The sequence below is a fragment of the Heptranchias perlo genome, chromosome 9 (assembly GCF_035084215.1).
Source record: "Heptranchias perlo isolate sHepPer1 chromosome 9, sHepPer1.hap1, whole genome shotgun sequence".
NCBI lineage: Eukaryota > Metazoa > Chordata > Chondrichthyes > Hexanchiformes > Hexanchidae > Heptranchias > Heptranchias perlo.
Window position 1 is genome coordinate 48,209,458 of NC_090333.1, and position 14,170 is coordinate 48,223,627.

Below are 14,170 nucleotides of genomic sequence, written 5' to 3' on the forward strand. Positions count from 1 at the left end.
TCAGGACTGAGATGAGGAGAAATTTCTTCACTCAGAGGGTGGTGAATCTTTGGAATTCTCTACCCCAGAGGGCGGTGGAAGCTCAGTCATTGAGTACATTCAAAGCAGAGATCGATAGATTTCTAGATAGTAAAGGCATCAAGGGATATGGAGATGGTGCAGGAAAATGGCGTTGAGGGAGAAGATCAGCCATGATCTTGTTGAATGGCGGAGTAGGCTTGAAGGGCCGGATAGCCTACTCCTGCTCCTATTTCTTATGTGCTTATTGCCTGCGATTGCCTCGCAGTTAAACAACCTGCTGACACTCAATGTCTAGGCTCCCACGTTAAAAATGACACACAAAAAAGATTTCAGAGGACTTCCTGCCTTGTGTGGAACAATGTCTCGGCAAGAGCTGGCACCTTCAGGAGAGGAGGCAGAAGTTTGTTTTAAAAAAACATACCCTTTCAGTACCAATGCTGGATTCCCTCCTCCAAAACAAGACATGGGCGAGTAAAACCTGCAGAGGGCGCTGGTAGCGACACCACCGATCCAACCCTGTCATTCATCGTTTCCTCCCCTTTCCTCCTGGGGAGTCATCCGGAGGAATTCTCAGCTATCCCGGCAATCCGCACGAGGGGGCGGTTGGGTCGGGAACGAGGCTGGGAAAAGGGTGAAAGGTCAGTGGTGTTGAGCTCTGGCTGGAAACAAGGTTTAAAGAGGAAAATTGAAAGTAACGGAGGCGGCCGGAAGGGAAGTGAATACAGTAAACAGCCCGGTAAAGGTCGGTTTATAATCCTTCTCCGCACCGGGGAAATAAATCATTTTAGAAGAGTTTTAAAAGACAAACACTGGGGGAGTGTGCGGCACTTGGGCTGTTAGCCTCAGACATCGCGTCTCCCCGGGAGTAGAAGCGGAGGCTGTGGTCGGGCGGGGGAGGAATATCAGCCTCAGCGCTAACTTCGTAAATAACTTCTATTATTTTGTTCCAATTTACTTTCTAGCTTAATAGTGAAACTTAACAACAGATTAAGTTTAATTTCTAATGGACTAATACTCTGCATGTTACATATTTTAGACGCATTCGTGATTCCATCTTCCTATTGAAGTCTTACAAAAAGTGCTAGTCTTATGCGTTACATTTTTTTGTTTCATATGCTTTTCCTCCCCATTAATGTTGCTGCTTCCCCCTCTTACAATAAAACGTAGAAAGGATCACTTGTGTCTGGGTCTAATACTCATTACATCCGATCTGGATTGCTATGGGTTAGTTTTCGTTTGTTGATAATTTAATCTAATTTTATCCTTCATTAATTTCTTCATTTGGGGAAGTATAGTTCCAGTTTCTTTCTCAAAAGGGAGGAAAAATTTGGTTGTGTTAGGCTTTAACTATAAACTACAAATGGATATCTAATTGTTCACCTGGATTATTGTTTTCAATAGTACGTTCTGTTATGGTTTTGTTTACTGTTTGTGTTTGGTGTCATTTGACAGTACAGGATATGAACTGTGTGCTTATCTTGATTGTGACTTCTGCACAGGGACCTGCAAATTTAATTGCAGAATCAAAATGGTGGTGTTTATCTTCAAATGATTGAACTTGAGTAAACAACAGTATCATTTTAGAAACCGTTTTTGATTGCCCAGTATACAATGTTTTAGTGAACATCCACAATTTACAATTTAGAAGGAGAATTGTCTGCTTATTCCAGTAGATATTTGGTACGTTCAGTAATCTGATGTTTAGACATATATGGTATGGTGTAATTCGTCAGTCCATTGTGTTGTATTAGGTCTCAGTACCAGTGTTGTAAGAATACTTTAAAAGCACATATGTATTCAAAATTACGAAACTAATTTACATTCAGATTAAATACTTTTATTTTTAATCATCCACACACTAAAAGAACATTAATGAAAAATTAAAGAGGGAATTCTGGGAATGCCATTTTCAGGTCAGTCAGTAGTTGCCTGAACCTGTAGATAACTTGTCTTTGACCTTTGGTTTTGTATTTTTCTGACCAAAAACATTTTAACTCTAGCTATTTTGGAACTGAATGAAATAAATTTATGACCTGCTTATTTTGTTAGTTCACTCCAACCTGTCATCAGTGCTAGCTGTTTAAGCAAAATGTGGCAAAAGCAGCAGGAATAAAGATAATCAAAGGGATTATGAAGTTGATATTTTTCATTAAGGGGTAGGAGGTATGATGTTGTCTTTTAAGGTCATCCTGGAACATAAGAATATGAATAGGAGCAGGAGAAGACATACGGCCCCTTGAGCCTGCTCTGCCATTCAATAAGATCATGGCTGATCTACCTCAACTCCACTTTCTCGCCATATCCCCATATCCCTTGATTCCCTTAGAATCCAGATATCCATCGATCTCAGTCTTGAATATACTCGATGACTGAACATTCACAGCCCTCTGGGGTAGAGAATTCCAAAGATTCACAACCCTCTGAAGGAAGAAATTTTTCCTCATCTGTCATAAATGGCCGATTCCTTATCTTGAGACTATGACTCCCTAGTTCTAGCCTCTCCAATGGGGGTAAACAGCCTCTCAGCAGCTAGCCTGTCAAGCCCTCAAGAATTTTATATGTTTCAATGCGATCACCTCCCATTCTTCTAAACTCCAGAGAATATAGGCCCATTCTACTCAATCTCTTCTTATTGGACAACTTTTTTATCCCAAGAATCAATCTAGTGACCCTTCGTTGCACCCCTTCTAAGGCAAGTATATCATTCCTTGCGTAAGGAGACTAAAACTGCACACAGTACTCCAGGTGTGGTCTCACCAGAGCCTATATAATTGCAGCAAGACCTCCTTATTCTTACAATCCAACCCCCTTGCAATAAAGGCTAACATACCATTTGCCTTCCTCATTGCTTGCTGTATCTGCACATTAACTTTCAGCGATTCGTGTACAAGGAAACCCAAATCCCTTTGACTACCAACATTTCTTAGTCTCACCTTTTTAAAAAATATTCTACTTTTCTATTTTTCCTACCAAAGTGGATAATTTCCTCACATTATACTCCATCTGCCACCTTCTCGCCCACTCACTTAACCTGTCTATATCCCTTTGCAGCCTCTTTGCGTCCTCCTCACAGCTTACTTTCCCACCTAGCTTTGTATCGTCAGCAAAGTTGGATACATTACACTTTGTCCCTTCATCTAAGTCATTGATATATATTGTAAACAGCTGAGGCCCAAGCACTGATCCTTGTGGCACCCCACTAGTTACAACCTGCCAACCAGAAACTGACCCATTTATTCCTCCTCTGTTTTCTGTCCATTAACCAATCCTCAATCCATGCTAATATATTACCCCCAATCTTGTGTAACAACCTCTTATGTGGCATCTTATCGAATGCCTTTTGAAAATCCAAATATACTACATCCACTGGTTTCCCCCTTTTCTACCCTGTTAGTTACACCCTCAAAAAATTCTAATAGATTTGTCAAACACAATTTCCCATTCATAAAACCATGTTGACTCTGCCTAATCATTTAATGATTTTCTAAATGCCCTGTTACTACATCCTTAATAATAGATTCTAGCATTTTCCCTACTACTTATGTCAGGCTAACTGGCCTATAGTTCCCTCTTTTCTCTCTCCTCCTTTCTTGAATACTGGGGTTACATTTGCTACCTTCCAATCCACAGGGACCATTCTAGAATCTATGGAATTCTGGAAGATCAAAACCAATGCATCCACTATCTCTGCAGCCACCTCTTTTAAAACCCTAGGATGTAAGCCATCAAGATCGGGGGATTTGTCGGCTTTTAGTCCCATTAATTTCTCCAGTACTTTTTCTTTACTAATCTGAATTACTTTAAGTTCCTCCCTTTAATTAGACCCTTGGTTTCCACTATTTCCAGTATGTTTTATGTCTTCTACTGTGAAGATAGTTATAAAATATTTGTTTAACGTCTCTACCATTTCCTGATTCCCCATTATAATTTCTCCTGTCTCTGCCTCTAGGGGACTCATGTTTACTTTTGCTAATCTCTTCCTTTTTATATGCTTGCAGAAGCTCTTACAATCTGTTTTTATATTTCTTGCTAGTTTACTCTCATACTTCATTTTCTCCCTCTTTAACAATATCTTGGTCATCTTTTGCTGATTTCTAAAACACTCCCAATCCTCAAGCATACTACTCTTTTTGGCATAATTGTAAGCATTTTCTTTTAATTGAATACTATCCTTAACTTCTCTACTTAGCCATGGTTGGATCACTTTTCCTATGGAGCTTTTATTCCTCAAGGGAATGTATAGTCATTGAGAATTATGAATTTATTCTTTAAATGCTCGCCATTGCTTATCTACCGTCATATCTTTTAATCTAATTTCCCAATCTACCTTATCCAACTCGCCCCTCAAACCTACGTAATTGGCTTTATTTAAATTAAAATGCAAGGATGGTGCTGTAATGTGAGTCATGACAGACGTTGTAATAATATTTATTAAAATTAACAAGTTGGTTGCAAAATTACATTTGAAAATGCCTTTGGGTTGGGTGTTGCCTGCATGCATGCATGATGTCTCACACTCCTGGCTTCCAACCTTTCCTCTTAGCATAAGAACAGTGGAATCCCCTCAGGGAAATCCATTATTTCACTATACTGAGCTCCTTTTTAAATTATCTACAAGATTCAGCAATTACCATTTAAATCATCAGATACTGCAGCTTTTTAAGTGTTGGATGTGACTTCCAGCGAAAACAGTTACAGTATTGCTACCCTGTGAAATCTTTGACTTTCTCAATATTTTCTGTCTCTTGGGTACCATACTGGCCAGTATCACCACCATTCTTGCGGCAGTGATTTGTAGGTGGTAAGTGGGCAAAAATGTAGGGAAATTCCAGGGAGGACTGAGCAATGCTCCCTTCATCTACATGTGTTGAGGTAGGCTTCTGGTGGTGCCTCAGGTAATTGCTTAGTCACCGGAGAGAAATTGTAGCGCTCAGTTTTTGGGTGCAGTTTCAGTAGAAAGCCTCTCTGCCCTTTTTACTTTTCAGACCACCTATGTTGTCTAAAAAGAGGCAATTTTTGCCAGGAAAATCCGGTCTCAGTAGTGTAGTTGAAAATGCTTTTAACTTAATAGTTATAAATTAAGGTTTATGAATGATATTCCAAACTTGCAGAAGTAACTGCTGCAACATACTTGTTCTAGCCATGAACCTCGATCTTTGAAAACAGCCGTCACCAAACGTGTCCTTTCAGTGCCATGGGCCCTAATGTAAACAGCACTCATCGATCAAACCTTGTACCAACATGCTGCTTGCTCTGTCCTGTTGTTGGAGAACCCATTATATACATTGGCACATTGAAATGCCGGTCCGAGCCTTTGTTGTCCCTGCTCTCTTTCCCCTTGTTACAAGTTTAGGATTCTGCTGTAGATATTTGTTTGGGTATAGTGGTACTAGCCATTCCTGTAAGTGGCCTGAACATCTTTTGTTCAGGGGTGTGCCCAGACTGCCAAATATTTAACTAAATCATAGCGTAACGTGGGGTACAACAATAGTATCTCCTTGTGATCTCTTTGAAGTGTCATGAACAGGTGCAGAAAATAATCAATAAGGCTAATGGAATGCTGGCCTTTATATCGAGAGGACTAGAGTACAAGGGGGCAGAAGTTATGCTGCAGCTATACAAAACCCTGTTTAGACCGCACCTGGAGTACTGTGAGCAGTTCTGGGCACCGCACCTTCGGAAGGACATATTGGCCTTGGAGGGAGTGCAGCGTAGGTTTACTGGAATGGTACCCGGACTTCAAGGGTTAAGTTACGAGGAGAGATTACACAAATTGGGGTTGTAGTCTCCAGAGTTTAGAAGGTTAAGGGATGATCTGATCGAAGTTTATAAGATATTAAGGGGAAGAGATAGGGTGAGTATAGAGAAACTATGTCCGCTGATTGGGGATTCTAGGAGTGGGGGGCACGGTCTAAAAATTAGAGCCAGATCTTTCAGGAGTGAGATTAGAAAACATTTCTACACACAAGGGTGGTCGAAGTTTGGAACTCTCTTCCGCAAACGGCAATTGATACTAGCTCAATTGCTAAATTTAAATCTGAGATGGATAGCTTTTTGGCAATCAAAGGTAGTAAGGGATATGGGCCAAAGGCAGGTATATGGAGTTATATCACAGATCAGCCATGATCTTATCAAATGGTGGAGCAGGCTTGAGGGGCTGAATGGCCTACTCCTGTTCCTATGTTCCTATGATCTGAACTGGATATTCGCGCCTTTCGCACATGGCCCCATTTGTCCTCCATAACGTTTACGAAGGTGGCCAGAGAAAGCACTTGATCAGACAAGGCCATATATGAATTGTTACGCTGCTTTATTTCACAACAAGTGAATATACAGATCAACAATTATAATCGGACTTGCTTAGTTCAATAAGTACTTGTCTTTATGTAAAAATATAAAATAATAAACGCGGCATGCTTCCCCACATCAGGTCATCTTGATTGACTTACACAAAATAAATTATAAGTAGCATCCTAACCAGGAGCTTGTGAAAGCATGCTCTTGCAGCCTTCTGTTTTAAAGACTTGGCTGAGCATGTGCATCTCAGATTTTTTTTATAAGAAAGACAGTGTTCACACCCCTTGGGGAGGGCCTATGCCAGACAATGCCTGCTGAGCACCTGGGACTAGAGACCTTTCAACACAGTTGGGGGTCAGGTGTTTGTCAATTACTGAGCCAGGCTAACAAATTGCTTATTGTTTACAGTCTTTGGGGAAATAACTTTAAAACCTAGCTCATTAACACTTTAACCACCTTTCTTTCGTCATAGTCTGTTGCTGAAACCCTCATCCATGCTTTTGTTACCTCCAGACTCGACTATTCCAATACTCTGCTGGCCGGCCTCATTCTTCCACCCTCCGTAAAATTGACCCCATCCGAAACTCTGTTGCCTGCACCACGTACTGCTCGCCCATCACCCTGTGCTGGCCAATGTACGTTGGCTCTTGGTCCACCAAGGCCTCAAATTTAAAATTCTCATCTTTTTGTTCAAATCCCTTTGTGGCCACTTTGAGGTACTTTAACCCCAAAAATAACCCACTTGTCTTGGGGGATAGTCAGTAGTTAGTAATTAACAAACTGAAAAACAGGTTCGTGGCCTCGCCCCTCCCTATCACTGTAACCTTCTGACACTAACTCTGTGTTCCTCCAACTCTGGCCTTTTGCACATTTTGACTCGCTGTTCCTTTTTCTATAGGTCTCCTTTCTGCTGTCTCTTCTATATGTGTCTCAGCTTCAGGGAAAGAGTGCTCTGGCCTACACTTGCTCAGAACCCTGGAAGGGAGCTCAGCCTCAAAGTGGGCACATCACTTTTTACGTAAACTGCTCACGGGACCTGCATTAAACAGTTGATGAGCATGTCTCTTACATGGCATTAGACTGAGATACCTAGAACTTATTGCAAGCTGTCCTGAATAAGTCCCTCCCGTAAGGAAACTGGGACTTCAGATGACAGCTGCTGGAGGATTGTGCTACCTGCAAGCTGGGTATGAAAGCATATGCAAGTATAATCAAAATTTGATGCTTACCATGATTGAGTTTGAGAGAGGCAAGCTGCTGAAGTTCTGTACCGCCACCTAATGGAATCATCATTTGATGGAGTATTATGATATGTGCCTATGCTGAGATTAGGAGGTTAACGGAAGTGCAGTCACACATTTTATAGTGAGTTATGCTGCTAAATGTGCCATTAGTGAGTATTTCATGGTACTTGCTGTATGCACCTGAGGGCTCAAACCTGTGTTTTTCAATTTGTTAATTACTAACTACTGACTATCCTCCAAGGTAAGTGGGTTATTTTTGGGGTTGAAAGGCTCCAAGATGGCACTTGATAATGGAAGATTGGAACTACGTCAGCGCTCTGTGGCAGATTTAGTAATATGATGATGAAATAATGATTGACTAGCCAGTGTGGTTCATTAATCGGACCTGGAGAAGTATACCTGTTACTGGGAACTGGGGTTCTTCTTATTCGGCTCCAGATTATCCTGTATGCCAATGCAGTAATTGGTAGGGGCGGTCCTAGTTGGGCAAGCAGGGGAAGCTTACTACTAGTTCCCTATGCTGATGAGCTATGTTGTTTTAGCTGGTTAAATTCCAGCAGTACCCCTGTGCATACTTAAGGTGGGTGGGTGGGGTGCTCTTGACAACCTGCACTTAAACCCTGTATTTAAGTAAACGTGGTGTGTCCTGAAGGAAATAGTGTATGTGCTCTGTATTGGGCAAACAGAAACTACCCATCTGGATTTCTTAGTAGCTCCTTTGGAGACTCTTGAGCATGATGATTGATTTCTGTGTCTGTTGGACACCCAGGGTTGATCAAAAAAATGAATCCTACTCCTTGTGTATGCCTCTCTCGTATGCATCTTTACTGAATTACTCAATTTGAATCTTTTTTTAAAAAAAAAGTCCATGATATGCAGCAAGATGGGGAGTGGGCTGGTGTGCATCTCCACCCTGAGCTGAATGCCCTTGTCATTGTTATGGTGGATGCGGAGATGCGGCCCTCGTTGGTACTGGCAAGTCCGAGAGCTGCTGCAACACGTGAGGATGCGAGAAATTGGGGCAAGGGAAGGGAGAGGGGATTACCAAACAAGTGTAGAGTTGTAAACAATTTTACAACACCAAGTTATAGTCCAGCAATTTTATTTTAAATTCACAAGCTTTCGGAGATTTCCTCCTTCCTCAGGTAAATGAGGAAGGAGGAAATCTCCGAAAGCTTGTGAATTTAAAATAAAATTGCTGGACTATAACTTGGTGTTGTAAAATTGTTTATAATTGTCAACCCCAGTCCATCACCGGCATCTCCACATCAAGTGTAGAGTTGGTAGAGAAACAGGATTGTTACTGTAATTTGAAGTGATCCTCCTTTATTTAAAAAAAATAAAATTGATAATAGTAATTCCCGCAGTGAGCTGTGGGATGAGGCCACAACCAATTCCCCTCTTGCTACTGTGGTTAGGAAAGTTGATGGGGGTGGGGGGGAGATTTTGTCTTCAGACTGTTGCGTTAATTTTAATGATTGAATTAAATTGTTTAATTTTTACTTTTTTTTGAAGAAAAATTAATTTTTAAAACTTTTTTCCACTGCGTTCAAAGCTAGGAGGCACCTTTGGGCTAAGTAAGGCTGTAGAATTGAGGGAGCAGAGCACGGTGGACACGATGAGGCACTAGGGCAGGCCTTGGTAGCTCCCGCTGTACTGCACAGCCAGGGGTGCCTGATGTGTTGGATGTTACATCGGATTGTTTTCTGCTAACTGAGAGGGACTGATGAGAGGAGGCAATCACATGGCTCCTACAATCCGGTTTGGCAGTGCCTCAATTTTAAAATTCTCATCCTTGTATTCAAATTACTCCATGGCCTTGCCCCTTCCTATCTCTGTAACCTCCTCCAGGCCTACAAGCCTTCGGGTGCTCCTCCAATTCTGCCTTCTTGCGCATTCCTGATTTCCTTCGCCCCACCTTTGGCGGCTCTGCCTTCAGCTGTCCAGGGCCTAAGCTCTGGAATTTCCTCTCTAGATATCTTTCTCTAATTTCTCTCCCATCTCCCCTCATGCCTTCTCTGAGCTTATCTTGACCGTGAGACCGACCCCCTGCTCCCTCGACCCTATTCCCACCAAACTGCTGACCACCCAACTTCCCTTCCTGGCCTCCATGTTAGCTGGTATAGTTAACTGTTCCTTCTCCTCAGGTACTGTCCACCTCCCCTTCAAATCTGCCGTCATCACCCCCCCGACCCCCCCCCCCCCCCCAAAAAAAAAACCACCCTTGAACCCTCTTTCCTTGCCAACTACAGCCCCAGCTCAAACCTCCCTTTCCTCGCCAAAGTCTTTGAACGTGTTGTCACCTCCCAAATCCATGCCCATCTTTCCCGCAACTCCATGTTTGAATCCCTCCAATCAGGTTTCCGCCCCGTCACAGTACTGAAACAGCCCTTATCCAAGTCACAATTGACATCCAATGTGATTGTAACTATGGTAAACTATCCCTTCTCATCCTTCTCTACTTCTCTGCAGCCTTTAATATAGTTGACCATACCATCTTCCTCCAAAACCTCTCCTTTGTCGTCCAGCTGGGTGGGACTGCACTCGCCTGGTTCCATTTTTATCCATCCATTCATAGCCAGAGAATCACCCGCAATGGCTTCTCTTCCTGCTCCTGCACCATTACTTCTGGAGTCCCCCAAGGATCTATCCTTGGCCCACTCCCATTTCTCATCTACACGCTGCCCCTCGGCGACATCATCCAAAAACATAACGTCCGGTTCCACACGTACGCTGATGACACCCGGCCCTACGTCACCACCACCTCTCTTGACCCTCCACTGTCTTTTATTTGTCACACTGCTTGTCCGAGTACTGGATGAGCAAAAATTTCCTCCAAATCGAAGACAAAGCCATTGTCTTCGATTCCCCGCTGCAAACTCCGTTCCCTAGCTCCATCTCTCTCCCTGGCCACTGTCTGAGGCTGATCAAGACTGTTTGCAACCTTGGTGTCCTATTTGACCCTGAGCTGAGCTTCTGACCTCGTTTCCGCTCCCATCACCAAGACCGCCTATTTCCACCTCTAACATCGCCCATCTTCGTCTCTGCCTTAGCTCATCTGCTGATGAAACCCTCATCTGTGCCTTTGTTACCTTTAGAATTAACTATTCCAATGCTCTCCTGTCCGGCCTCCCACCTTCCACCATCCATAAACTTGAGATCATCCAAAACTCTGCTGCCCATATCCTAACTCGCACCAAGGCCCATTCACCCATTGACCTACATTGGCTCATGGTCCGGCAACGCCTCGATTTTAAAAAAATTCTCATCCTTGTTTTCAAATCCCTCCATGGCCTCGCCCCTCCCTATCTCTGTAACCTCCTCCAGCCCAACAACCCTCCAAGATCTCTGCACTCTTCCAATTCTTGCCCCTTGCCCATCTACGATTTTCATCGCTTCACCATTGGCAGCCGTACCTTCGGCTGCCTAGAACCTAGGTTCTGGAATTCCCTCCCTAAACCTCACCGCTTCTTCACCTCTCCTACTTTAAGTCACTCCTTAAAACCTGCCTCTTTGACCAAGCCGTTAGTCACCTGTCCTAATATCTCCTTCTGTGGCGTGGTGTCAAATTTTGTCTGATTACACTCCTGTGAAGCACCTTGGGACTTTTTTTTATTCGTTCATGGGATGTGAGCATTGCTGGCAAGGCCAGCATTTATTGCCCATCCCTAATTGCCCTTGAGAAGGTGGTGATGAGCTGCCTTCTTGAACCGCTGCAATCCGTGTGGTGAAGGTTCTCCCTCGGTGCTGTTAGGTAGGGAGTTCCAGGGTTTTGACCCAGCGACGATGAAGGAACGGCGATATATTTCCAAGTCGGAATGGCGCGTGACTTGGAGGGGAACGTGCAGGTGGGGGTTCTCATGTGCCTGCTGCCCTTGTCCTTCTAGGTGGTAGAGGTCGCGGGTTTGGGAGGTGCTGTCGAAGAAGCCTTGGCGCGTTGCTGCATTGCATCCTGTGGATGGTACACACTGCAGCCACGGTGCGCCAGTGGTAATGGGAGTGAATGTTTAGGGTGGTGGATGGGGTGCCAATCAAGCAGGCTGCTTTGTTCTGGATGGTGTTGAGCTTCTCGAGTGGTGTTGGAGCTGCACTCATCCAGGCAGGTGGAGAGTATTCCATCACACTTCTGACTTGTGCCTTGTTGGTGGAAAGGCTTTAGGGAGTCAGTTGGTGAGTCACTCGCTGCAGAATACCCAGCCTCTGACCTGCTCTTGTAGCCACAGTGTTTATATGGCTGGTCCGGTTTAGTTTCTGGTCAATAGTGACCGCCAGGATGTTGATGGTGGGTTTGGTGATTGTAATGCCGTTGAATGTCAAGGGGAGGTGGTTAGACTCTCTCCTTATTGGAGATGGTCATTCTTGGCACTTGTCTGGCGCAAATGTTACTTGCCACTTATCAGCCCAAGCCTGGATATTGTCCAGGTCTTGCTGCATGCAGGCATGGACTGCTTCATTATTTGAGGGGTTGCGAATGGAACTGAACACTGTGCAATCATCAGCAAACATCCCCATTTCTGACCTCATGATGGAGGGAAGGTCATTGATGAAGCAGCTGAAGATGGCTGGGCCAAGGATACTGCCCTGAGGAACTCCTGCAGCAATGTCCTGGGGCTGAGATGATTGTCCTCCAACAACCACTACCATCTTCCTTTGTACTAGGTATGACTCCAGCCACTAGAGAGTTTTCCCCCTGATTCCCATTGACTTCAATTTTACTAGGGCTCTTTGGTGCCACACTCGGTCAGATGTTGCCTTTGATGTCAAGGGCAGTCACTCTCACCTCGTTAAGGGCGCTATATAATGCAGGCTGTTGTTGAACCAATCACATCTCGAAGGATGAACAGTGACAGAGGATAGATTTTTTTAAATTCTATATAATTTAATCAAATTCTTAGCTTGTGTAGGTAGTGTATACCGTACGCTCCTGTATTTACTGACTTGGTTAAAATATGTTGCGAGACACTTTACCAGACAGCAGTGCTCTGTGCGTATGTGATGTGTTTGTGCCCAGAGAGAATCACTTAATAATTGTGTAATACAGATGATCTTGGGGTGATTGACAATGGACTGCTGAGTAGTATTGTGATGAATAGGGATTTCACCACAATTTAAATCATAAAGTCTATATTTTCTTTTAATTTCTATTTGATGGGGGGATGGTCACTTCAAATTTATCTTGCTGCAATTGCTAGTCTAGTTGGTTATACAAAACCACCAAGAAACTCACAACTGACTCTCACGAGATGGGATGCTTGGTATTTTGTGTTAATTACATCCTTGTTTACTTGTTTGTTCTGTGAATTATCAATTGAGTCTGAAGGCCTTAATATGTTAATACATTTTCATTGCAAAGCCTTCGTTGTTGACCAAAGCGTTCCTTGGTAACCTCCTGCTTAGCTAGCAGTCTATAGATAGGTTCTTCTGGAAATCTCTCCTTCAGAGTAGCTGTGGTCAAATGTGTGACATTTATCTATGAATCATCCTCTGGTCTGTTGTGATCAAAGGGTGCAGGCAGGGTTGGAATCGTAAACTGAGTCCTTGCTCACCAGTTCTTGTATCACTGTACTCCAGTTGTGAAGATGGTCTTGTGGAGCTCCATGGGCCATTATGAATCCTGATGTGCAAGAACTGTAGTATGGATACTAGTCTTGGTTCAGTAGTATAAGTAGTTAGTGAACTGTTGCATCTTTTTGTTACTTTTGTGACAAATTTTAAAAGTTTTCTAAAAAAAATAGCTTTTGCTGCTGTACTGTCTCATGCTATTGATTAACTCTTTTACTTTTAATAGACCTGTTCTGTAGTTTATAGCCTAAATTATGATCTGATGTTCTTCCACTATCAGAAGTCTAGGAGATTGAGAGTGGGCTTGTATCGTATCCAGTACCCCATCCACCACCCTAAACATTCACTCCCTTCACCACCGGCGCACTGTGGCTGCAGTGTGCACCATCCACAGGATGCACTGCAGCAACTCGCCAAGGCTTCTTCGACAGCACCTCCCAAACCCGCAACCTCTACCACCTAGAAGGACAAGAGCAGCAGGCGCATGGGAACAACACCACCTGCACGTTCCCCTCCAAGTCACACACCATCCCGACTTGGAAATATATCGCCGTTCCTTCATTGTCGCTGGGTCAAAATCCTGGAACTCCCTTCCTAACAGCACTGTGGGAGAACCGTCACCACACGGACTGCAGCGGTTCAAGAAGGCGGCTCACCACCACCTTCTCGAGGGCAACTAGGGATGGGCAATAAATGCTGGCCTCGCCAGCGACGCCCACATCCCGTGAACGAATAAAAAAAAAACTAAGTACAGTAACCATAGTTTTTGTTTGATCCCTGAACAACACTAAAGTACCAGGTATTGTGTGTGTTTGGTCACACTTCAGTTTGTAGGGAACGATGGCTCACTTACAGGAGTGGTTCTGGATGCTGAGCACGAGAAAAACACAGTGAGTACGAGAAAAATATATGGTAAAGCCTAAAAACACAACACCTTTGTACTACTGATAATGATCTTGGGGTGCTTGACAACTTGGGCATGAGCTAGTGTTTTAGTTAGTTTTCAATACTTGACCCATTTAGCGTGATTTCCTTTCTTTTCTAAA

The 14,170-nt window shown here is 43.5% G+C and overlaps 1 protein-coding gene across 4 annotated transcripts in view; it reads left to right on the forward strand.

The window, feature by feature from the left end:
• Nucleotides 1-587: 587 nt before the first annotated feature.
• The window catches only part of LOC137325356 (guanine nucleotide-binding protein G(I)/G(S)/G(O) subunit gamma-12), a 122,024-nt gene continuing 108,441 nt past the window's right edge, over nt 588-14,170 (forward strand). For all 4 annotated transcript variants that reach the window (XM_067990351.1, XM_067990350.1, XM_067990354.1 and 1 more), the window contains exon 1: nt 588-763. The gene's annotated coding sequence lies outside the window, so the exon portion shown is untranslated. The remainder of the gene's footprint in view (nt 764-14,170) is intronic.